Source organism: Eretmochelys imbricata, chromosome 5 (genome assembly GCF_965152235.1).
Source record: "Eretmochelys imbricata isolate rEreImb1 chromosome 5, rEreImb1.hap1, whole genome shotgun sequence".
Classification (NCBI taxonomy): Eukaryota; Metazoa; Chordata; order Testudines; family Cheloniidae; genus Eretmochelys; species Eretmochelys imbricata.
Window position 1 is genome coordinate 66728814 of NC_135576.1, and position 23954 is coordinate 66752767.

A 23954-nucleotide genomic window follows, 5' to 3' on the forward strand; every position below is an offset into this window, starting at 1 on the left:
CAACAAAGAAAATAACAGAAAGCCACTAGCCATCACCTTCAGCCCCCAACTAAAACCTCTCCAACGCATTATCAAGGATCTACAACCTATCCTGAAGGACGACCCGTCATTCTCACAAAACTTGGGAGATAGGCCAGTCCTTGCTTACAGACAGCCCCCCAACCTGAAGCAAATACTCACCAGCAACTGCACACCACACAACAGAACCACTAACCCAGGAACCTATCCTTGCAACAAAGCCCGTTGCCAACTGTGCCCACATATCTATTCAGGGGACACCATCATAGGGCCTAATCACATCAGCCACACTATCAGAGGCTCGTTCACCTGCACATCTACCAATGTGATATATGCCATCGTGTGCCAGCAATGCCCCTCTGCCATGTACATTGGCCAAACTGGACAGTCTCTACGTAAAAGAATAAATGGACACAAATCAGATGTCAAGAATTATAACATTCATAAACCAGTCGGAGAACACTTCAATCTCTCTGGTCACTCGATTTCTGATCTCAAAGTGAGTATCCTTCAACAAAAAAACTTCGAAAACAGACTCCAACGAGAGACTGCTGAATTGGAATTAATTTGCAAATTGGATACAGTTAATTTAGGCTTGAATAGAGACTGGGAGTGGTTGAGTCATTATACTAAGTGAAACTATTTCCCCTTGTTTATTCTTCCCCCCCCCCCCCACTGTTCCTCAGACGTTCTTGTTAACTCCTGGAAATGTGCTGGAAATGGCCCACCTTGATTATCACTTCAAAAGGTTTTCTCTCCCCCCACCCCACTCTCCTGCTGGTAATAGCTCATCTTAAGTGATCACTCTCCTTACAATGTATATTTTTTCATGGTCTGTGGGTATATATAAAATCTCCTCACTGTACTTTCCACTTTATGCATCCGATGAAGTGAGCTGTAGCTCATGAAAGCTTATGCTCAAATAAATTGGTTAGTCTCTAACGTGCCACAAGTACTCCTTTTCTTTTTGCGAATACAGACTAACATGGCTGCTACTCTGAAACCTTTACTATTTAGTTTGCTGAAGTACCTAGGACCCCAGTGATGGAATAGGACCCCATTGTGCGAGGTGTTGCACAAACAAAGAACAAAAAGACAATCCCTTCCTCAGAAAGGCCATGTAAACTGATTGCTAGGGTTGAAAGTTTATTTGTTCTTCAGCAAAATCACAGGTTATGGAGGGTGCCCCTACAGTTACCCACTCCTGGCCTCTGAGTCCTAAAAGATCATGGACAACAGTCAAGGACCAGTCAAAAATTTTCTATCTAAACTTTTTTTTTGATGGAATATAGAGGTTTTCAACTAAACAAAATTTTTCAAGGAAGTATCTACTTTCCGCAAAACAAGAAAAAACAATTTAAAAACCAATAAGGATGCAGAGATTCCACCACCTCCCTAGGTAACCCATTCCATGAGAATCATGACAAAATCATGAGAGTTGGCAACGCTGTATTCCCTGGAGATACATAGTGCCCAAAGATTGTGTGTGGAGGAGGTATAACCATGAGTTATCTCCCATGGCCCTAGACAGTAGAGCTGAGCAGCCAGATGTGGGTATGTAATAAGGGTAATCCCCACAAGGGAGTGTGGTGGCAGGCTTGCAGCCTCTCACTACCCAGTAGCTCCAGGAGTAATTCTACCTACCTGTTACAAAATGCTTCTCAGTGCTCCATCTTGAGTGCTGTAGCTCTGCATATTTTCTTACTATGGGTTATGGCTAAAAGGCTCACTTGAGCCTTTGGAAAAGTATCTCTAAAATACCTTTTACAATACTGGTAACTGTCCCTCAGCTAAAACAACTAGACTCCACTTCTGCAGCAGGAAAAGATACACTAACGTTCCCTTCCCTCCCCACTCCCCCCTGCATATTTTTTTTTGTGTGTGTAAAATGACTCCGTAAAGTTTGGACCTGAATCCCTAAGAATCATCTGAACAGAATCAGTAAAATTTGTGGGAGATGGTGAAAAATGGATTCATAAGCCCAAATACTAAATTCAGCTCTGCCCCAAAGCATTTTAAAAAATAAATACTTTACTTTAAAAAAAAAAATCTGGTTTGAAGTTATAGGAAAGCAAAGGAAAAAAAAAGATAATGGTTTTGGAAGCTTTATTGCAACCTCATAACTAAAATATAGCTACTTTTTAAAAATGAAATATTGGCTGTTAATCTGTACTCTTCTTTGTGCCCTTTTGTTCTTTCAAAATAAATGGATAATAAACCAGCCAAGTTATTAACATTAACAAAAATTAGCAACTGTTTCAAGGGTAAATTTTTCAAATATATTTCCATACACAATCTACATTAAATATTGTAATAGTTGCATTATATAGCTTTATTCAATAGGGTATCATGTCAAAAACCATGAGAACTCTTAAATTTCAATGGGGTTGGAGTTCTATTTTAGCTTTTGTATGGTTGTTTTGTGGTTGTTTAAACGAGGAAGTAACTTATAAAAATGCAAGTACATTAAAAGGACCTTGCTTTAACTCATTTGATTGTACCTAACTATTGAGTAAGAAGGTAAAGTTCTGCTGTCCTGCACAAAAAGTCAATGTGTGACAGATATACAATGACATATATTTAGTAAGAGGAGGCCCTGAAACATAAATTCTTGTATCAGAGGCCCAGTCTGAGGCCTGAAGCCTGAACCAAAGTACTTCCAGGCAGTGATAAGCAAAGCTGGGCTGTGAGCCAGAGGCAGGTCCCACTCACAGAAGTTGACAAGAAAAGGTTTTAGAAGCACCTGCACACACTCATATAAGTGCTAGTGAGAGGAACTTGCACCAAGATGGCATCAGAACACTCCATACACATAACAAGGAACAAGCAGGTGCATCTTAGACAGGGTCAAAAGGACAACATGATGGATAGGTTGGTTTGAACTATGATGAGCAATCTGTCCTGCAACTGTATAAAAGTAGGTCCGGGAGCGCACATCTTTGTCCAGCCTAGGGGGCAGTGGAGTATCCCACCACTGACTGAGCTGTGTCCATTGCCAGGGAGCACAAATTCGTAGTATGCCCTGTAGAGACTATAGGGAACTATTACTGTGCTTCGTTTGACAATAAACCTGGCTCGGGTTCCTTCGTACCTTACTAGAGTCTGTGGTTTTGGGGGGTTCTCTCGGGGTCTGCTGTGTTAGCTATCTATGCAGAACTGGGGCAGCACACAGAGGGAACACGAACGCAGCTGACTGTTATCATCGTCGAACAAGAGCAGAGCACCACACCGGTAGCTACGGACAACAATATACAGACACAAATATACATCTGTATCAATCTGCAAGCCTCATTCTGTTTTGTGGATGCCGAATTGATTGTATACCGTGCCCTTCACTTTTGAAATGTAGCCTCCATTTTGAGGTAGGGCACCCAGTAGATGTCAGCAGAAATCCTTTTACCTAGCAGAGGGGCTAACAATGGAAAATATACCAGGAGGCCTCAACCTGGATGGTCTTCCATTCAAATAGGTCCACCCTAAAACAATAGGCTGGATGAAGTCCAGAGGGTTCCCTTTTCATAGTCTAGACCCCAGGGAGATGGGGGTCATCTCACAGAGGATGCCAGAACTCTATTTTAGGACCAGATCATCTCAAGCCAGGGGAGCTCTCTTTCACCAGTCATCCATCATCCAGAGAAGCAAGACTGAATAGCAGGATGGGATGGGAGTGCAACAGGATCTTGGGACTCTGAAAGGACACTAACAAGAATCCAAAAGGGTCTGGGAGTGGTAAAGACAGTGGAGGAAAAATTTTGCTTGCAGGTATTTGTTCCTTTTGCCTTGATCTGTAACTCTTTTCCTTTGTCAGTGGATCAAGTGTGTCCAGTTTAGAAGTTCGTCTGCAAATTCTGAGTGTTCCCTTGTTTAACGAACGGGTTAAAGAGTAAACAGGAATACCAAGAAGGTGAAGCTCTGGGTAGGGCATGCTTAAGCTACTAAGGAGGCTTAAGAAGTCAGCACAGGTCTTGGGGGCTTGAGCCACTGGACTGTGAGGTCCCATATTCTGTACCCCAGGAGTGTGTACTAAGAAATAGGCAGGGTTTTAATCTCCCCAGAATTTGAGTAGTAGTCCAATATAATCAATACCACTTTTTCCTTGAAGGTAAATGTCTGCTTCAACCTTTCCCAATGGTTTGGTGGGCACTTCGTATGGTAACCATCTCTTTCTGCTGGTGGTTATCACACAACTGACAAGTGTCAGACCCATCTATTAAAGAGTGGAGTTCTGTCCACATTCCTGGTACATTTCAAGCCCATCTAAGATGCTGTCACTGCCCGGGTGGAGGGGGGCATATATTTTTGCATGGCATCCTTATGTAATGAGACAGAGACAACAGCTCTCTGTCATAAAAATATGATTCTATTCTGAACACTCAGCTCATCTCTAATTTGGAAATATATGTTGCTCTTACTGGGACTTGGCTTTTGTCTTCTGGCCACCTTGCTAGTGTCATTTGCTTGACTGCCTGTAGTTGGATGACCTTTCTGTACCCTCTTTGATTTCCACCAGCTTCACTGTAGAAATTGGGAGACTGAATCCATTAATATGCTGCACTATTTCCTAGTTCCCTTCCCCAACTTCCTGATGCTGGGGTTATACTTAACAACAGTAATCTTCCTGGACAATATCTGATCTCTACCTGATAGCACTGTGATGTATCCAACATATACTGCAGTCACTTTGGAGCAGCAACAAGGGGCTTTTCCATGATTGACTCTACAGGTTTGTGGTCTGATTGCACTATTGCTGGGTGGCCATAGGTGTAGTGGTGGAATCTCTCCACTCCAAATATTGCAGTCACAAGCCCTTTTTCTACTTGGACATACCCTGTTCAGTTACTGAGAGGGCTCTGTTGGCATACGCAATGGCTTCTCCTTCCAAAGAGCTACACCCACTCCTTTCTCCAATGCATCAAACTGGAGTGTCAGTGACTCTCCCGACAGGTAATACTTCAGGACAGGGCATCTGTTATCATTTGTTTCAGTGTCAAATACTTGCTGATAGGGACCTCCTCACTCCCACTTAACATTCTGCCATGTGAGTTCATGTACAGGTTCTGCTACCACAGCCAGGTCTGGACAGAACTTTGACAGAAAATGTAACATTCCTGTGAAGCGCTGTGGACCTTTCACATCTACCAGAATTGGCAAGTCTCTGACTCTCTTGATCTTTTTGAAATCTGCTTTCAGTCCTTCTGCTGCAAGCAGATGTTCAATATATGTCACGTCAGTCTGTTTGAGTCACATATTTTTGGGTTGAATGTTATGATCTTGTCCCTTCATTGCTGTAAAAAGTTTGTAGTTCCCTGTTATGGTCTTGTTCTGCTTCTGTATCACTGCTCCCTTCACTTACAATGAAGGTATCATCTGCAATTATTTTCACCCAAATCAGACCTTCCAATGCTTGTGTGACTCTCCTCTCTCTCTTCTTCTTCTCTCTGGTGCTAGGTTTATGCCCATCAGTGTGTGTAGCCATCTGTAATCACCAAATGGTTCTGCAAAGGTTGTCAGCATGCTGGACTCTTTATCCAGGCTGATGTACCAAAATCTGTTCCTCTCATCACAGGCTCTAAACAGTCTGGCTTTGTAAAGTCTTGGTGAGATGTCATCAATAGCAGCATCTGTCATGACCTGGCTTGGGCAGTCATACCTAGTGGTCAGAGCAGGAGCTGGACTCAGGAGTCAAGACAAAGGTCAGAGATGGAGTCAGAGTCAGAGACTGGGGAAAGGGAAGGAATCAGGAGTAAGGCAGGAAGGTAAGAACCAGGAGCAAGGGAAGGAAAAAGGAACCAGGCATAAGTCAGGAAGGCAGGATCTGATGAGGCAACCAGCCAGGAGTTCACTCGGTTGCACACACAATCTCTTGTCTTAAATAGTGCACCCAGTCTAATCAGGTCATAGAGCTCCCAGTTCTCCAATCACTAGTAGAGCTAGGGGTTGTGGTGGACCGGGCAGTGGCCCACAGGCCTGGATTCAGAACCTGTGGATCCTCACAGCATCTTTTCAATGCCTGGTTCAGTGGCTTTGGGTCTATGAAGCTGCATTATTTGCCTGATGGCTTCTTTACCACACTGTGCTGCTTACCCAGGCTATACTGGCCTCTACAGACTTTTGAGCTTCTTGCATACTGGATTGAGTGATGCCACTGGAATTTTCGCTCATGATAAACATTCAGGTTCCACTGTGAGATCTACTTCCAGTCAGAGCTTTCTTTTGAGGTACCCTTTGCCTTTGAAAACATCCCCATATGCTTTTAAAATTCTCTCCATTGTCCATGGGATTCCCTTGTCGCTTCTTGCACTGCAGCTATCAAATTCTGATACCGCACCCTGATCAGATCCCTGACTTGTACGGCTGTATTCCGCAACAGGGACCTGTGATGCTTACCATCCACCACCACAGACATCTACCACCACAGTTGCTACCGTCTGTTATTTTTCAACCTAGTTACTATGATGTCACATTTTCCTACAGGCTGTATTATGCTCTGATTATACATTATTAGATTGTGTTTGCTCTTTGTAAAGGGGGTATTTGAATTCAAGTCACCCTGAGAAATCACATTGCCGGAGGCCCTGTCATCCAGCTGAAATCGTACAGAGGCTGTGGAGTCCCATTGTCCACTTTCTGTGTCAACTGTGACACCCATATATGGCCATGGCCTTATACTCAGCGGAACTGAAGTGTATCTATTTGTCTAGGCAGTAATATCTGAGCACCTTCTTAGTTAAAGAAAGACCAGTAACAAACTTCCTCTCTCCTTTTTTCTTCCCTGCTTATAGGAATAAAAGCTTAAATAGATTATGTAGACATTGTTTTTTGTGACTTTGTATGTGAGAGACAGAAGAGGGAAAACTAAGCTGAAGAAGTGGTTCCATGGTGGTTTTAGTCTTTTGCAGGGTGGGCAGATGACGGGAATCTCAATTTTACTCTGTTTGTTAGGGCCAAATTTTCAGCAGTTCTTTGAAAAGAAACAAGCATTTGCAAAAATTCCAGGCATATTTTCCACAGGTTAGGTATTCCTTTTGAAATTCAGGTATTTCGTTCCTTATCATAAGAGCATGAAATCGATGGGACTACTTATTAGCCATATGCATAATTACCTTGCTGAATCATATCTCTGTTTGCTGGCCTCAGTAATTGTAAGCCCCTACCACTTAACTCAAACCTATAGCAGGTAGGTCTCTATTTCATATGATAGGGGCTTGTGTTTATGGTGCTGAAAATGCCACTAACTACTATTATGCCTCTATGTGTATATACAGCCACAATGCATTGCTCTTGTACCAAGGACAGCACATGGTTGAGCAGACAATGATATATGGATTTCCGTACACATCGACTTTAGGTAATAACATCTAGTTTTTTCACCCGTAGATCTCAATGTGCTCTTCCCATTTTACACATGGGGATATTGAGGCACAGGGAAGTGAAGTGTCCCCAGCAAGCCAGTAGCAGAGCTGGGAATGGACATCAGGTCTCCTTTGCCCACGGTCAGGGCTCTATCCACTAGGTCACACTATGTCACTCCTCTAGGATACACTGCCTCCCAAATATAAGATATTCTTCTATATACTGATGTCACTTTCTTTTATCTTTTATAAATCTCATCAGAGTCTGCGCTCATAAAATGCTTGATCCAAGTGGGTTATTTATTGCCCTTATGCATAATTACTTTTTAGTTAGGATTTAACTGGAAAAAATCCTATTGACTCATGGCTCCACAAGGATACTTTTCTGCAAACAGTCCTTACATTTTTTGTATTAGTTATAAAATTGTAAAAATAACTAACTAACTAACTAAGAGTTTTAAAAATGTGCCATAAATCTGCCTGATAAAGTCAGTCGTTCAAAGCACAAAGTTTCAAAAGTATTTGCCAACCTCACAAAATCTAGGATGATTTTCACTGCAAGTTGAACTAAAGACTTTGCTAAGGTTAGGTTTGCTTTTTCCTCCTCTGACTTTCTGGTGATTATAATATTCTTTCAGGACTCAGCCATGTATGCACACCCACACCATCATCCTCTCCGCTTTTTAAGGCTTTTAAAATAATATACCACAGAAGTGCTATGTTCAGTGATACAGATCCTAGTGCCTATGTCTCTGCTGTCACCCCTTCTTGACTCTTCATTCCATCTTACTCATGCTCAGAGCACGTTCAGTCTCTTCCTTCCAAAGAGTACACTTTTCAGCATTTTTCTTTTTCTAAACTCACTCTTTATTGGGAGCCTAATGAGTACTTTATGGCTCAGAGATGAACAGTGAGTGCACCAGGTGAATAAGATCATTAGCTTTTAGTTGCTTTAATTGTTCACCAGAGTTTGTTAACCCTGGCAAAGTGTTCGCTGTGGCTCTATAAAATACTTCAGTGTAATGAAAGACAAACCACTAGCCAAGGGGAAATCACATTCCCAGGGGCTGTGCAATGCATCATCCTGATTTAGTTTAGCTGCTAATTGTTAACCCAAAAAGAATATTGATTGGAAAAGTTGCTGACACAGTGCTTACCTCAGTGATTGTTAGCTTTTAAACCAATTTATGTATGTCTGATCATTGCTTTAAAACTCTATAAAGTACCAGCTATGATAAATTGGAATTTATTTTGTTAAATAAAAATATTGCCAGAGAGCAATTGTCAGTTAAGAAATTAGATTTAATTTCCCTTTGTGACTAATTAGATGTTAGCATCTCAGTTCTCCTTATGCATATAATTAATGTTTCTAATCAAATATTTCTTCATTGGATCTGCAGAAGATACAATGGGCTTTGTCATCTGCACTGATAATTTGGGCTTTGTTATCAAATATTATTCTTCTCTTCATGGAAAACTTCAGTGAAATAAATTGCTTCATTACACTGATGGGATTTCTAAATGCAAATGGTATAAAGTAAGAAAAGATTGTGGAAGTATTTAAGTTGTTAGGAGTTCTTGGTTTGGAGACAAATAGTCAAATTGATATCAACATTTAAAATAGCTCAGCAAGATCAGGGATAACAACTAAGATGTAAAAAAGCTTTAGATCTGCCATTTCTTCAGTGCACAGTCAAGTCATGAAAAGGCTGATATGATGATTAAAGCTTAAAACTTTAAAATGGTGTATAGGTCCTCTTGGCTGAGAGGACATATAAAGATCAATTTGATACTGGCTTACTTCATGATTTGCTTTGTACTATATATCTTTCCTATGTTTTTTAAACATCACCTTCTTTGTGATCTACTCAAAAGACGTTTCTTGAAACCATTGTGTTGCCATAATGTTGGGGCAGGAAACTAATTCCATAAAGATTGGAAACATTTAAATTCTAGATTTTGAATTATATCTTACCTTTATATAGTGCTTTACATGCTCGTCCTGGCGTACGGCAAAGTACTTTACAAATTTTCTGTGGATACCAAAAATCTCTCAGCAGTGAAGCATAGCCGTCCCAAGGCAGGTGTTTAACAATGCACAGCAACACTGTGGTCTAATTTCTGATAACTTTATTGTCACAAAACAGATCCTACTTTCACAAGCAGTCCCATTAAAGTCAATGGGTCTAACTGTGGATAAGTTGCTTCTCAACATGAATAAGAGTTTCAGAATCTGGTCCTATCTAGCTGAATGCCAAATCCAGCCAAAATTATAGGAGAAATTTACGCAGGCGGCATGCCATTATTCAAATAGGATTCTCGCAAAAATGCTGAAGCAAGCATCTCTATTTTTGCACAAAATTCCATTGTATCTTTATATTTAACACTGTTTCCAAGAGTGTGTAGGCACATTTTAGGTAGGCATTCATTTGCATACACATATTTTTGTGTGCAAAGCAGGTAATTGTGTGAGAAACTGCCGGGCCTATGTGTAAAAGTGCCAATTTGCATGTGCATTTGCAGGATTTGCACATGAAAAAGTGTGTGCATGTGAAACATGTACAGAGAGTTTCACAGAGTACTTTGGAAACTGCTTTGCCTTTATTGAGCACAAGCAGTCAGGATCTTGGTTTCATTATGTTTCACAGTGTATCTGAAAGACAAAGCCAATAGTATCCTCTGCAGAGCCAGTGAAGAAATATTTGATTAGAAACATTAATTATATGCATAAAGAGAGCTGAGAAGCACAGTGACAGCACCTATGAATTAATAAAACATAAGCATAATCAAATTTCAGAGTAATTCAACTATACACTGATCTGCTGGCACATTTAGGAGCAAAAAAATTGACTCACTTTTAGGCAGAGATGAGCAGAAAATGCCTGTCCTGTCCCATGCATGCACACCAATGAACATTGATTAGACTGTTTATCAGGTATTAGAGATGGGGAAAACAGCTGTGATTAAAATAAGAACCAAACCAACTTCTCCTTAAAAACTTAAATGGAACTTAAAAAACATTCAGTGAAATTTCTAATTTTATTTTTCTCTTTTCAATCTGCTCTCCACTTCCAGGTAAAAGCTAGAAGAGTCAAAATAGCATTTTTTTTCTTGTAGCATTTTCAGCACTTTCAGTTTAGGTCCATACGGGATGGCAAAAGAGAACAAGACTTATTTGAACGTGCCAAAACTACAAAAAAGATTATTTTTCAAGGACTCTCTCTGCTCTCCTATCCTACTAAAGCTGCTCCCTGGAATAGTTTATCCTGCTGATGCTCCAGCAGATAACCTCTAAGGCCCTGAACCAGCAAAGCATATGAGCAGTCCCATGAATTTATTTAGGCATGTGCCTCAATGCTTTTCTCCATGAGAGCCTAAACCCTCAGCTTCCCGCTGTCTCAATACAGATCCCTCGTCAATATTTTTTTGGCAGGAGTGGGGCTCTTCTCCCCTTCCAGATGCCAGGAAGATGACCCCACCTTTTTCCCACTCATGCCTTTTCCTGAGGGCAGCAGCAACCATCACAGCTTCAGATTTTGCTTGCTGTTCATCACCTGCCCATTAAAATGGCTAGATGTTTTGACTATGGGGGTGGAGTTTCTTCATATAAAAGTGTGAGGGGCATCAGGGCAGACGAACCAAACTAATTTAACATGATTATATTTTCAGCATACGAAGACTGATCTATTATTCCCCATAACCCTCACCTATCTTAAAAGGGAGGGTCAGCTAAAATAAAATAATAATAATAATTAATAATATCTAAGTAAAATGAGAATTACTTTACCTTGTTCCAGTATACTAATAACATGTTAAATTATAGCTGGGTTTTTTACTAAATGTAGAATGTTAATTACTAAATTAAATAATTCTTCCTTGATCAGTCACAGATTAAAGAGCTGTGTCTCAATGAGGGTAACCCATTTATTAATCTATAGACATAAGCTCTTGTATGGAATGAAACATGATGCCTCAAAATGTGTTTTATTGGATCTCTGATTCAGCATGAAGAGACATAAAAATCTGTGTAGCCAGCCAGCTTCCTTTTGGCAAGACATCTATAGAGTCTGAAAAGCAATATTTGTTCCATAAACTGTCTAAAATAAGCAATACTAAATAAATTGGGCCAAAAGCCACCTGGTTCAGATGGTAGTACAGGAAGAATTACTGTGTTTTGCTAATTCCACCCACTTTAATCAAGCCATCTTCCTTTGGGAAATGAACTGTCATTAAGATGGAAGAAATGTAGATCTGGAGACATATTATTTTTGGAGATTGCCAGACCACCAGTACATCAACAGTTTAGCAGACAGATTGCTGCCATCCTCTCAGAGATAAATTATAAATGTCAGAGATCTTCACTGCAATCTTATAGGAGACTGAGCTTTCCAGAGGTAGGCTGACTCATCCTATATTTGCCCTTATTTCCTGCTTAATGTCCCCATGGCTCATATGGAATGAAGGTCAGAAGTACTTAATAAGTAAAGTATGGTTTTAAGCAAAGGATCAGGCTGAAACTTGAACTTCAATTTTCATAGCCCTAAACTAATTCCCTTTTTTAAATTCTCAACCCCTATTTCAACTAAAGGCTGGGGGAAACACAGGCTAGGTTTCAGGCTACTGTGATGTGATAATACCATACCAGTTCTTCAGTCCTTCAGAGAACTGAAGTCAATAGCTCATGTTTCTAAGGCAAAACAGGAGCAGAAAAAACAAAAACAGAAACCAGCCGCCTTCATAAATCATAAAGGAGCAGTAAAAGGCACAAACAAATGTACTTTTCCTTTGCAGTTAACCTTTAAAACTGTTTAAAATGGATAGCACTGAATTTCTACTGACTGGTTAACTGCCACACAGGAGACCATTTCTCAAGGAAGAAATGCACTCATTTGCTTTTATATTTTCTCCCTTAAGATAAAAATTAAGCTTTCATCAGCTTTAAATATAAATAATAATAATAATAAATTAAAAATAATAAAGTGAGAGCATCAGCCCTTGAAATGATATTTTGTAGGACATACTTCAGGCATTAATATTATATAGCTACCTTATCTGAGTTTTCTTAGAGTCATTTACTGACAGCATTCATATTCTTCTGAATCCAGTTCCAGGAATCAACCATTGCTTAGAGTAAACTGTGACCTGCTTTATAAATCTTGTCATGATGTATTCCCACATCCCCTGTAAACTGCCTGAAGATTCAGGAAAAAAGGATTGGGTCAATATTGCATGGCTTAGTCGTTTGTTCATCATATGGTCTAATCACATTTGTGCACATTACTTGTCCCCTTATCTAAACTTGACCTTAAATTGACCTTGAGGATGACAACTAAAGGAAACAGCTGGCTCTGTACATATTGCTGAGAGCAGTTACATTTAAAAAAATGCTAACAGATAGGCAGGCCACACAACTGCTGTGCCATATGAAATTATTTGATCTTACCTTTGCAAAGACAAAACAGTGCTTAGAAAACTCCAAAGTGGTTTAAAACTTGGATATATCTTTACTGCTAGTTTTTAAAAGTTAGGATGATGTTTACCTCATCTTGTTAGTAGTTAGTCTAATCTATTGTTCCCCAAGTAACTTTAAATCTTAAAGTGACTGAAACAAATGTACTTTATTTTTCAAGTCCACATATTCAGTCCAAAAAAAAAAAAAGAGAGAGAGAGAAAATTAACACATATTTATTCTTAGACTATATCAATATGGTGCATGACCTCTGTGGGAGCTGAACACGTCTCTGATACAATAATGTTTGGAAAACAATGCATTCTGAGGAATATGCATATAAAACTATGAGAGAGAATATTTTATAAAATTCAGAACACAAGCGGTAGTTGGTGTAATATAAAATATGCCTGAGAGACTCAACCGAAAAATACATATCATTCCAGGCCTAACCAGAAAACAGATTTCTCACCCCCTCTCCCCCCGGCACCCCGATTCAGGATTATATTCTGGATACTCTTCTCCAAGTTCACAGATCAAGAAGAGAGCCCTCCTTGCATAGCCAGAGTGTCAAAACTTTTGTTCCTACCTGAGGTGTTAGATTTCCCATTTCCCAGCCCTCATCACTGGGGATATTGAGGCATGTTTTCAAAGACATCCCTCTGCCATTAGCATTAATCTAACATAGGATCTACTCCCTATGAAAATATTGTTTGGCTCTTTGTGCATAGACATAGCTGCAATTTGACTCAAGGTGAAAAGGTGGACTTTACACCATGTTCTGTGTCAACAGACTTAGTGACATATTTTTTAAAACAAATAAAGTTTTGACTAGTATAAAGTGAATATATATTCTAATACTTTTATAAACTACCTAGAATATTTTGACAGGTTGTAAAGTACATTTTAGAACTGTTGCCAGCTTGATTTGAAAGGGGAATCACCTGCAAAGATGTGATACAGATGCATTGCAAATACAAATATGTATTGCTGGTAGCATAAAGAATATATTGAAAAAAAATCTGACATAAAAATAACTATGAAAACTATGTCACAACTGAATACTGAATCCTACAAGTTGTCACTTTTCCTGTTTTACAAGGTGAAAACACCTCTTTATGACAGGAATAGTTTTTTTCAGTTTATACAAAATGATGGAAATCCACTTTTGGCTTTGCTAGAAAAAGCTGATATTGTAAAAAAGTCTGCACAGCTTTCAAAGAGATAGCAAAATGTAAGTGTCTCAAACTAGAATGCACACTAATTCATGTTAAGTTGAAGGACTTGGGTAATATTTTGTGGGAGTGGAGGTTCTTGTAAAAAGTCTTGGTTTCTAGCAAGCATTTTAGATTAAATTGTTCTGTCATGGAGTCCAACGTGATGATTTGCTGATTTTTGCTGAGAATTTCTTTGTCTTTGGCCACATAACATCATCCCAGCTGAGAGCTGTGTACCTGCATTTGAGGGTGAAATTTGTCTCAACATTTTCTTAAGGCTGTTTAACATCTATTAAGTTCTTTTGTTATACAGATGTGTATTCCCATTTGTCTAAATCCTGACCCTCCCAAGGAAATCAGCGACAGTTCTTCCATTGTTTTCAGTGCAACTAAGTCTCCTTCCAAAATGCTTATCTTGATAGAGTGCAATGGTGATTTGAACAGCCCAAGATTCCTCCCCTCATTTTCAGTATTTCTTATGCCAAACCTGTGTGTTTCTTTGTAACACTTACTCATACTTGGGGTAATTGAAGGAACTTCATTCTTATTCCAAAGTCAATGTGAATTTTGACTGAATAAAGCTGAGAAAGAACTGAAGGGGGGAGCTCTTATTTGTTCTACACTAACAAAAAAAAATGCCTCCACAGCTCCAAATCTTCTCATATTATAGAAAGTTGGGGTCTGAAAAAGTGTGTGATTTATTAAAAAATACGGTGCTTTTTATGGTCTCCAGAAAATACAAATTACTCATTCATTTTCTGTAGTCTGAAAATCCTTCTAAGTGAATCATAGAATCATAGAATATCAGGGTTGGAAGGGACCTCAGGAGGTCATCTAGTCCAACCCCCAGCTCAAAGCAGGACCAATCCCCAACTAAATCATCCCAGCCAGAGTTTTGTCAAGCCTGACCTTAAAGATATCTAAGGAAGGAGATTCCACCATCTCTCTAGGTAACGCATTCTAGTGTTTCACCCCCTCCTAGTGAAAAAGTTTTTCCTAATATCCAACCTAAACCTCCCGCACTGCAACTTGAGACCATTACTCCTTGTTCTGTCATCAGCTACCACTGAGAACAGTCTAGATCCATCCTCTTTGGAACCCCCTTTCAGGTAGTTGAAAGCAGCTATCAAATCCCCCCTCATTCTTCTCTTCCGCAGACTAAACAATCCCAGTTCCCTCAGCCTCTCCTCATAAGTCATGTGTTCCAGTCCCCTAATCATTTTTGTTGCCCTCCGCTGAACTCTTTCCAATTTTTCCACATCCTTCTTGTAGTGTGGGGCCCAAAACTGGACACAGTACTCCAGGTGAGGCCTCACCAATGTCGAATAGAGGGGAACCATCACGTCCCTCGATCTGCTGGCAATGCCCCTACTCATACATCCCAAAATGCCATTGGCCTTCTTGGCAACAAGGGCACACTGTTGACTCATATCCAGCTTCTCGTCCACTGTAACCCCTAGGTCCATTTCTGTAGAACTGCTGCTGAGCCATTCGGTCCCTAGTCTGTAGCGGTGCATGGGATTCTTCCGTCCTAAGTGCGGGACTCTGCACTTGTCCTTACTGAACCTCATCAGATTTCTTTTGGCCCAATCCTCTAATTTGTCTAGGTCCCTCTGTATCCTATCCCTACCCTCCAGCGTATCTACCTCTCCTCCCAGTTTAGTGAACTTAGGCCTCAAAAAATATTAGTCTTTCCTTGGGAATTTCAAAGTTAAAAGGAGTTAATTCTATCAAAGCTATGGAAATTGATATTTTTGTGTGTGTGAGATTTCAAGTAGTGTGGCCGGCACCTGTGCCAACCTCGCCACCCTCACTCAAGTACAGGGACATATCAAGTAGGTGTCAGGAAGAGAGGGTGCAGAACACAGTTTGACTCTGCTGACTCGCAGGTGGCATATGATCCTTAGGGTCCAGGCACAACTGGAGTAAGTAGAGCAGTCCAGTGCAGACCCGTCCACAGATCAGAGAGCTATAACTGTCTCCCTTATACTCCTCCCTACACCCCTCTTGCACCTTGAGGACCTTTGCACACAAAATAGTCTGGGCCAAAAACTCACTGGTGGCTCTAGGTTAAAATGTTGGGTTTGGTACTGTTCCATGTAGCTACTCTTGCCTGTAGAATGCTCATTAATTAACAGCACTTTTGGCAGTGCTCTTTTGAAACTGCCAAGTTATTTAAGGTTTCAGAGTAACAGCCGTGCTAGTCTGTGTTCGCAAAAAGAAAAGGAGGACTTGTGGCACCTTAGAGACTAACCAATTTATTTGAGCATAAGCTTTCGTGAGCAGCTCTCTAAGGGCCACAAGTCCTCCTTTTCTTTTTGCAAGTTATTTAAGTCAGTCTAGCTGCTGCTGCTTTAGAACCCTCTCTTGGAATGGTTGAGCAGCTGTACCCACAAGGATCCTTCGGCTGCAAAAGTGTGTGTGTGTGTGTGTTTGGTTTTGTAAAATTAGCACCAGTCCAGGGTGCATAAAATTAACAGGGAAGTAAATCTATTTCATTCTAACTGTATTTTCTGATTTTTCTGAGTGGGAATGGTGTACCAACTTCACTAATGGGAAGAACCTATCAATCACTATATTTCCCTTGGAGTTTTTTTGTTTCTGAAGCATAACATTTTCTCTTCCAAATGTTTTGCTTGTCAAAGTAAAATGTGTTTGCACTCTTGGTTTCTGGATATGCAGCCAAGAAGAAGTGAATATTTCCATTGCCCAAGAAGGAACTGGAAAGTGCTTTTAAAGCGTATGTCATTTTCATGCAAAGATGAGAAGAACCACAGATACAGCTGCAGAATCTCTCAAGCACGCTTTCAAGCCCTCAATCAAATGAGCAAGAATTTGAAGGCCATCCCTGAGTCCCTTCTGTTTCTCAAGTGTGCATTCACAGATTCGCATGAGGGTTTCATATATTTCCCACCATACACATTTAGATATATAATAGCTTTTTGCAACCTTGGACTGTTCTCTGGGCCCTGGCCACCTACACTGAGCAATAAGGGGACAAAATTGAAGAAGCTTTTTAGCTTTTATAGCTTATTGATTTTTACATTTTCTGATGTATTAGAACAATTTTTCAAATGTATCCGCCTTACCTTGATATCTTGAGTGTGGAGAGAGGATTTCACATTTATTAGCTTTGCTTTGGTGAAAAAAATATAGCAGTAGAAGTACTTCAGTGTTATCTCAGGGATATAAATGGTATTGGTATAAAAAAAAATCAATTCTCAGAGTAAAATTTAAAGCTTGTGTGCAAGTGTTACATAAAAAGCAGACAACAAGGAATGCACTTTCCCTACTAGGTAACAAAGATGGTTTTAAAAAGTACAGTCCTGAATTGCAGTTGAACTCATTGATGCTCAATACTTTTCAAATAGAAAAGTTCTATCTTAATGGAGAGCATATAATACGGTAAATACTTTTTTATTATCTCTGATCATCCATGGCAACATTAAAAAAGAACTGCTGCAGAAATGTCTTCTCCAATGGGAGCACTATTTTCTCAGAACAGAGGCAATGAGAAAAGTGTGAAGCATTTCATGGATAGAATGTTTTGTCTGGAGTTTTGAATTTTTAAACACTATAAACAAGCAGATGATGTATCCTGCAGCTGCAGCGTACAGTATCCAGGCCCAAGAAGTGAAAGGAATTCAGTTTTCTTGTCTTTTACCACAATAACAGTGTGATTTCTGTTTATCAAATGGTGCTCACAATTAACAATGTTCTCTGTCTAGCCCACTTTGTTAACTACTGATATTATTTCAGTTGGGTGTCGTGAATACCCTCTTCTCCACCTATACACATTGCACTCACCTAAAGAAGTGTCATCATTTCAGACATTATTAGGATCAATTTCTTCCCTCACACAAGGAATATGATTTTCAAACTATTTAAACCATTCATGCATTAGGACTGGAAACAGCCTCTTTGTGTATATTCTGATCTTCTGTAATGTTGCCTTGTTCAAATAGGCTACCAATATCAGATCCATATAATGTTCACATCACAGATACCATATTTTCCTGTGACCATCGCCCCCAGCAGGCTTCTAGTTCCCCTTTCTGGTTGCCTTTTCTTTGGTGGTCAAGTATTTATTGAAGTTAAAGAATACTGACTTTGTATAGGTTGTGGGAGGGGAAAGCACACACTCAATTTTCTATAAGAAAATAGTACATTTGGCAATTTACGCCTGAATAGGGACCTATAGTGTATATCAGACACAAATACACATTTAGGTCTGATACATCACCCTGAGGGTGTTTCACTTTTCGGCAAACCAGATATACATAAGTGACTAAAAAAAAAAATGTAAAATAAAAGTAGTGAAACCACACACAAATAGAATTAAATAGGAAAAGGGGTTTGGTCAATTCTCATAATGGCCATATTGACAGGTCTTTTCATAATTTGCTTGCATCCTATCCTGGCTACCTAGCAGAGGTCATTTACAAGTGGCGCACCTAATAAATACTCATTAAATGGAAAGGTATCTTAATCTCTTCCATATCGCTCTCTAAATCTGATGGTTTATCAGTATTTTTTGATGGAACTTTCCCATACCTATTAGGTGATTAGCAACCCCCTGTGTAAATTATGGGCCAAATACTACCTTCTAGTTGCAAACACATGTACCTCCTATAGACACCAGTGGAAGTACCACATACAAATCAAAGGCAACATGTGGTCCTAAGTATAGACCGTAAACTGAAAGACCCTGCAGATCTCCTACTGAAAAAAACCCCAGACAAACACAAATCACCCTGCAGGAGAGGAATACTACCTGACCTGGTGGGGTTGGAGCTACATCCTCCTCTCCACAGGAAGGATTCTGAAGTCTGCACACTTTGCAGATTTCAGGGAAAGCACAGAACTATTCCATGGATATCAGGCCAACTGTGGGAAGAGACATCCTTGCTGTCCTGGCCCAACTGTTTCTAAGAAGACTCCCTGAGAAGCCTTGTTGATATTGGCTAATCCCCCATGGATGTGTACTACCGCCTTCTCTGGGAAGAGAGGGCAGCTGGTTAGATGCTACAGACCTCAATCCTGCTGAAAGCATGGATTTCCTATGGGAAATGCACCAGGTCCCAAAAGGAAGCATGCTTCAGAGAGTAATTGTCACCGCAACTATCTCCATAATATCTCCATAATATTCCTGAAGAGGGACTCAGGGAAGGGGCACTATTTCAGGGAGTCACTGCTGCTTATTATTTAATTCTGCAATCTCCAGCTAAATTCTGCCTGCTTTTGCTTGCCTCTGTCAGTGTAAGAGGACAGAACCCTTGGACCTCCGATAATACAACCGTAATGATTAACCATTCTTTGTCTTTTGAAAATCAGAATGTAGTGTAAAAATATTTTTGCATGAATTTCAGAGATTAATTTGCAATTACTTAAAGTTTTAATTGAACAATTTGCAGAGACAGCACAAGGATTGTGTAGTTAAATCTAGCCACCCCTCTGCAAATTATTTGGCAAATGTCTTTAATAAAGTTGATCATTGATCAACCTTAATTTCACTCTTTTTTGTAGAAGTGTTGGTGTATGTCTGAATTTGTCTCACATCGTAATAATACATATTTGAGTTCTTATAGGTGTAGCTTGTCACACAGGTATCAGACTAGAAAGAAAAATGGGAGTAATTGCTGTGAACTATTAGATGGAGATCACGGAGACATTAGAGTTTTGCTGATGGGGCCATTATAAAGGTTTGTATCAATATCCTAATAAATTAATCTAGAGTCCAGTATCTTTATTAGGGTTTTGATTAACATGGCTACTTAAAATGCAACCATATTAAACCTTTTTATTTAGTTGCATATGTACCAATAATAATAATTAGCTCCTCTGGATTATGGCTATTTGTATTGAGTAAGATGAAGATGAAGGTGATCCAGACTAAGGTTCAAATAGCCTAGTGAGGCAGGGAATAATAGACCATTTGTGACATAATAAGTGCTATATTTCCCCCCGATTTTGTTCATTTGCTCTATAAGAAAATGAATGTAATCATAAACAAAGTTTCATGTGTGTTATATTCACCGAGCTGTTACAGGGAAGGCATCATCACCAAACAGGGTTGTGTGCTATCTGAAGTTTGTGGTAGCAGATTTCTTTTGATTTTTGTGGCTCTCTGACTGAGTGATGGTATTGATCAGGAAACAAATTAAACATTGTTAATGGGTTTACAAGCACAGGATGAGTGACTGGCAGAGAAATTGGAAGAACTTCTGTATACAAAACACTTTGGGAAGATGGTGATGCCTTAAAACCTTCACCAGGGACACAGCATTTGACTTTTGACGCTCTACATGGCCTAGCAGATAGAGCATTGTGCTTGGAGTCAAGAGACATGGGTGTTGCTACTGGGTCTATTACTGACCCTCTGTACGACCTTGGGCAAATAACTTTACCTTTCTGTATCTCTGTTTCCCGTCCCACCCTTTGTCTGTTTTGTTTATTTAGATTGTAAACTCTGTGAGGCACAGACTGTTATTTAACTATGTCTTAAAACAGTGCTCAGCACAACTGAGCCCTGGTCTTGCTTGGGGCCTCACTGCGCTTCTGTAATAATAGTAAACAAACCTTAAGCACAAGAATGAATCAGCACTTGAATGCATACCAGGAACCTCCTGAGCCATCAATCACTAAACCACCTCCTGCACACAGACAAAAAAAAAGTGAATTGATGACCTAACTGGATGGTTCAGCTGGCATCTTTTTGTATGCATCACACCAGGAAGTCAGGCACGGCTGTTACTCTGAAATTTACATTCAGTCATCACTTCTGTAGAGGAAGGGAGGCTGTCACTCTGAAGGACTGGGAAAGGAGGTAAGATATTAGCCCATAATGAAAATCATGAGGTATTAGTGATGAGCTGCCAAAATCTTAACAACGGGTTCCCTCCTCACCCCACATGGGGGTCGTTGCCCACCCCCGCCCCCCGGGACTCCTTTCCCATCCAACCTCCCGTGTTCCTTGACGCCCCTCCCCAGCCCCATCCACCCCTTTCCCCTGTCCCCTGTCACCTGACTGCCTCCAGAACTGGGCAGGAGGGTCTCGTGGTCCACCGTAGTGTGTGCCCACCACACCCCTAAGAGCCAGAGGCACCTGCCTGCGAGGTGGGGAGTCCAAGAGGTACTTACCTGGGGCAGCTCCCATGAAGCATCCGGCAGGTCCCTCTGGCTCCTAGGGGCGGGGGAGCGTAGCTGGGGGGGGAGCAGGGGGAGCAGCCGCTCCCCCACTGATCACATCAAAAGTGGCACCTTAGGCACCGACTTCCTGGGTGCTCCATGGCTGGAGCACCCATGGGGAGAATTTGGTGGGTGCAGAGCACCCACCAGCAGCTCCCCACCCCGCGCCCGGCCCCAGCTCACCTCACCTCCGCTCCTCCTCCTCCCCTGAACACACTGCCCTGCCCTGCTTCTCCGCCCCCCCCCGGCTTCCCGCGAACCAGCTGTTCGGCGGGAAGCCGGGGAGGGCTGAGAAGCAGGCAGCAGCTTCCTGCTCAGGCTGAGGGTGGCGGAGGCGAGCTGGGGTGGGGAGCGGCCACTTTTGGCCGGTTAAATTTAGAAGCCCTTTTAGAACCAATTGTCCCTCACGGAACAGCCAGGAGGAACAACCGGTTCTAGCGAACTGGTGGGAAGCGGCTCCAGCTCATCAGTGGGTATGGGTGAACCTCAAAATATTGACGTGTCATTGCAGATAAGTGCTCAAAAGTCTGAGGGCCTGATCTGAAGTCCACTGAAGTTATTGGGAAAAAAACTCCCAATGACTTTAATGAGCTTTGGAGCAGGCCCTGGAGGCTTACCCTAATTTATCCAAATGTTTTCAGGGTGCAAAATTTGACCAGAAACTTCAGGCTCTCTTGCAAGTTTCTTAGTGTATTATCTTCAAGTAAGTCTACAGTCATGGGAACAGTCTTTGCTGCAATATTTTGACAATTCCATTTCTTGTCCTGATTATAAACAGGAAAAGCAGAGGTGAACATTAAGTGAAAAGAATTGGGGGAAAAAATATTAATCCCGACTTCAAAAAGTTTCAGTTGGAGATCAGTTCGAGTTTTGGATAAAACATTTTCTGATCTGTTTTTATCTTTTCTAAATTACCTTGTCCATTTCTCAAATTCTCTTCTATTGTGGAGCTTGTGAGAAATCACACAAAAAACTCATAAAGATCTAATCTAGAGCTTTTCATAAGTAGATCTCAAAGGAAGTCAGCAGCATTCTCCCCATTTTACAGATGGGAAAACAGAGGCACGGAAAGGGTAAGTGACTTGTCATAGGTCACCAAACAGGAGAGCCAGAAACAGAACCCAGCTTTCCCGAGTGCCAGTCTAATGCTCTATCCACTAGACCACACTGCTGCCATGGTGGCCATTTGGGGTAGCAGTTGAGAATAGTGGAATTAAGAAATTTTACAGTGAGTCATAAACATTACATTGTGCATCTGGCAAAACCTTAGTATTATGTGAGTTTATTATGGATATCATTGTTCTTACTCTCCACTTCCCTCCCATTTCTTATTATGCTTACTTGTTGTGTCTTGTTTTTAAAATGTGATTGTGAAAAGAAGAAAAAAAAAGCCAACACCACTTTTGCTGCAGTCTCAATAATACTTTACATTTAAATTGTCCATTGAGTTATAAAACTCTGAACATCATCAGACTCTTAAATATAATGACACTATCTGGTGTTAAGGCAATTGGATATTCTTACTGAGAGCAGGCATTCATACAGTAGTGGATTAATTGATCTAAACTTATAAAAAGAGTAAAATAAAATCAATTTTCTGTTTAAACTAAGATCCACGTATTATGCTTCTGAGCACTTAATTCAAATAATTTCAGGGGGTTCAAACTGGATGTGTTTTCTTCCTCACTGTTTCACAAAGCATTAGTACACAGTAGTTCTTAAATGCTGTGTATAATTATGGCACAAGGTAATATCATTCTGTCTAACAATCTGTAGTTTGTATCTCAGCACATCTACTAATACGACAAATGGGGAGGAAATTACTCCTTTTCCCGACAAGATTCTAGTCCTTTTTTGACAATTTGAAAAGGAATTTAATTCTGCATTTCTACTATATTCTCTTGAAATCTAATGATCAGTTCAAGGTCACAGTGGTGGAATTGCACTCCAGCAATGTGCTTTTAGTAGTCGTGCAGCTGGAAGGAATATATTTAGGGCATAATGAAAATAAGGTCACTTACATCTGTCAGTGCACATTGCTTCCTGTTCCTGGCCTCTAGAATAAATTACTTTGCTACCTTCCAGCTACTGTTCCCTCTAAGCTGTGAGTGTGTGCGCACGCACACAGATCCTAAACCCTGCACACATGGCGAAACACGCACACAAAAATTTGTACAGAAAGACAACAATTTGAACAGAAGAAATTTTTTGCGCACACGGCCTGTCGAAAATTAGAGGGAACATTGCTTCCAGCATGACTTCGTGGTTTCATAGGCCACTAGTCCACTACTTTGGTCACTAGCAGTCTTGTCCGACATCCACTGAAGCTGCGGGAAAGAGTCTCCTTGACTTCAGTGGGCACTGGATCAGGCCCTTGGGGCAAATCCATGCCAAAATGTCTTTAGCATTGCTGCTGGGTTCAGACACCTTCATTCCACCTCATAACTCCATTCTGGATCAGGGAGAGAAAAAAAACCCATTTGCTCCCATATCGGATGTGAAGTGTATGCCAAATGAGATTAATTACCTCCAGCTCCCTCTATCTCTCTCTCACAGCCACTCCGTTTCAAGAAGTCTTCCTCACTCTCCCTTTCCTGTTACTGCTTCCCTTCAGTTCATTGCTAATGCTGATCCTGTAGTTACGTTTACACAACAAAACTTTGAAGCTGAGTTCACTACTGGTATGCACCATCAGTGTAGATGTGATGTACAGTGAAGATGTATTCAAAA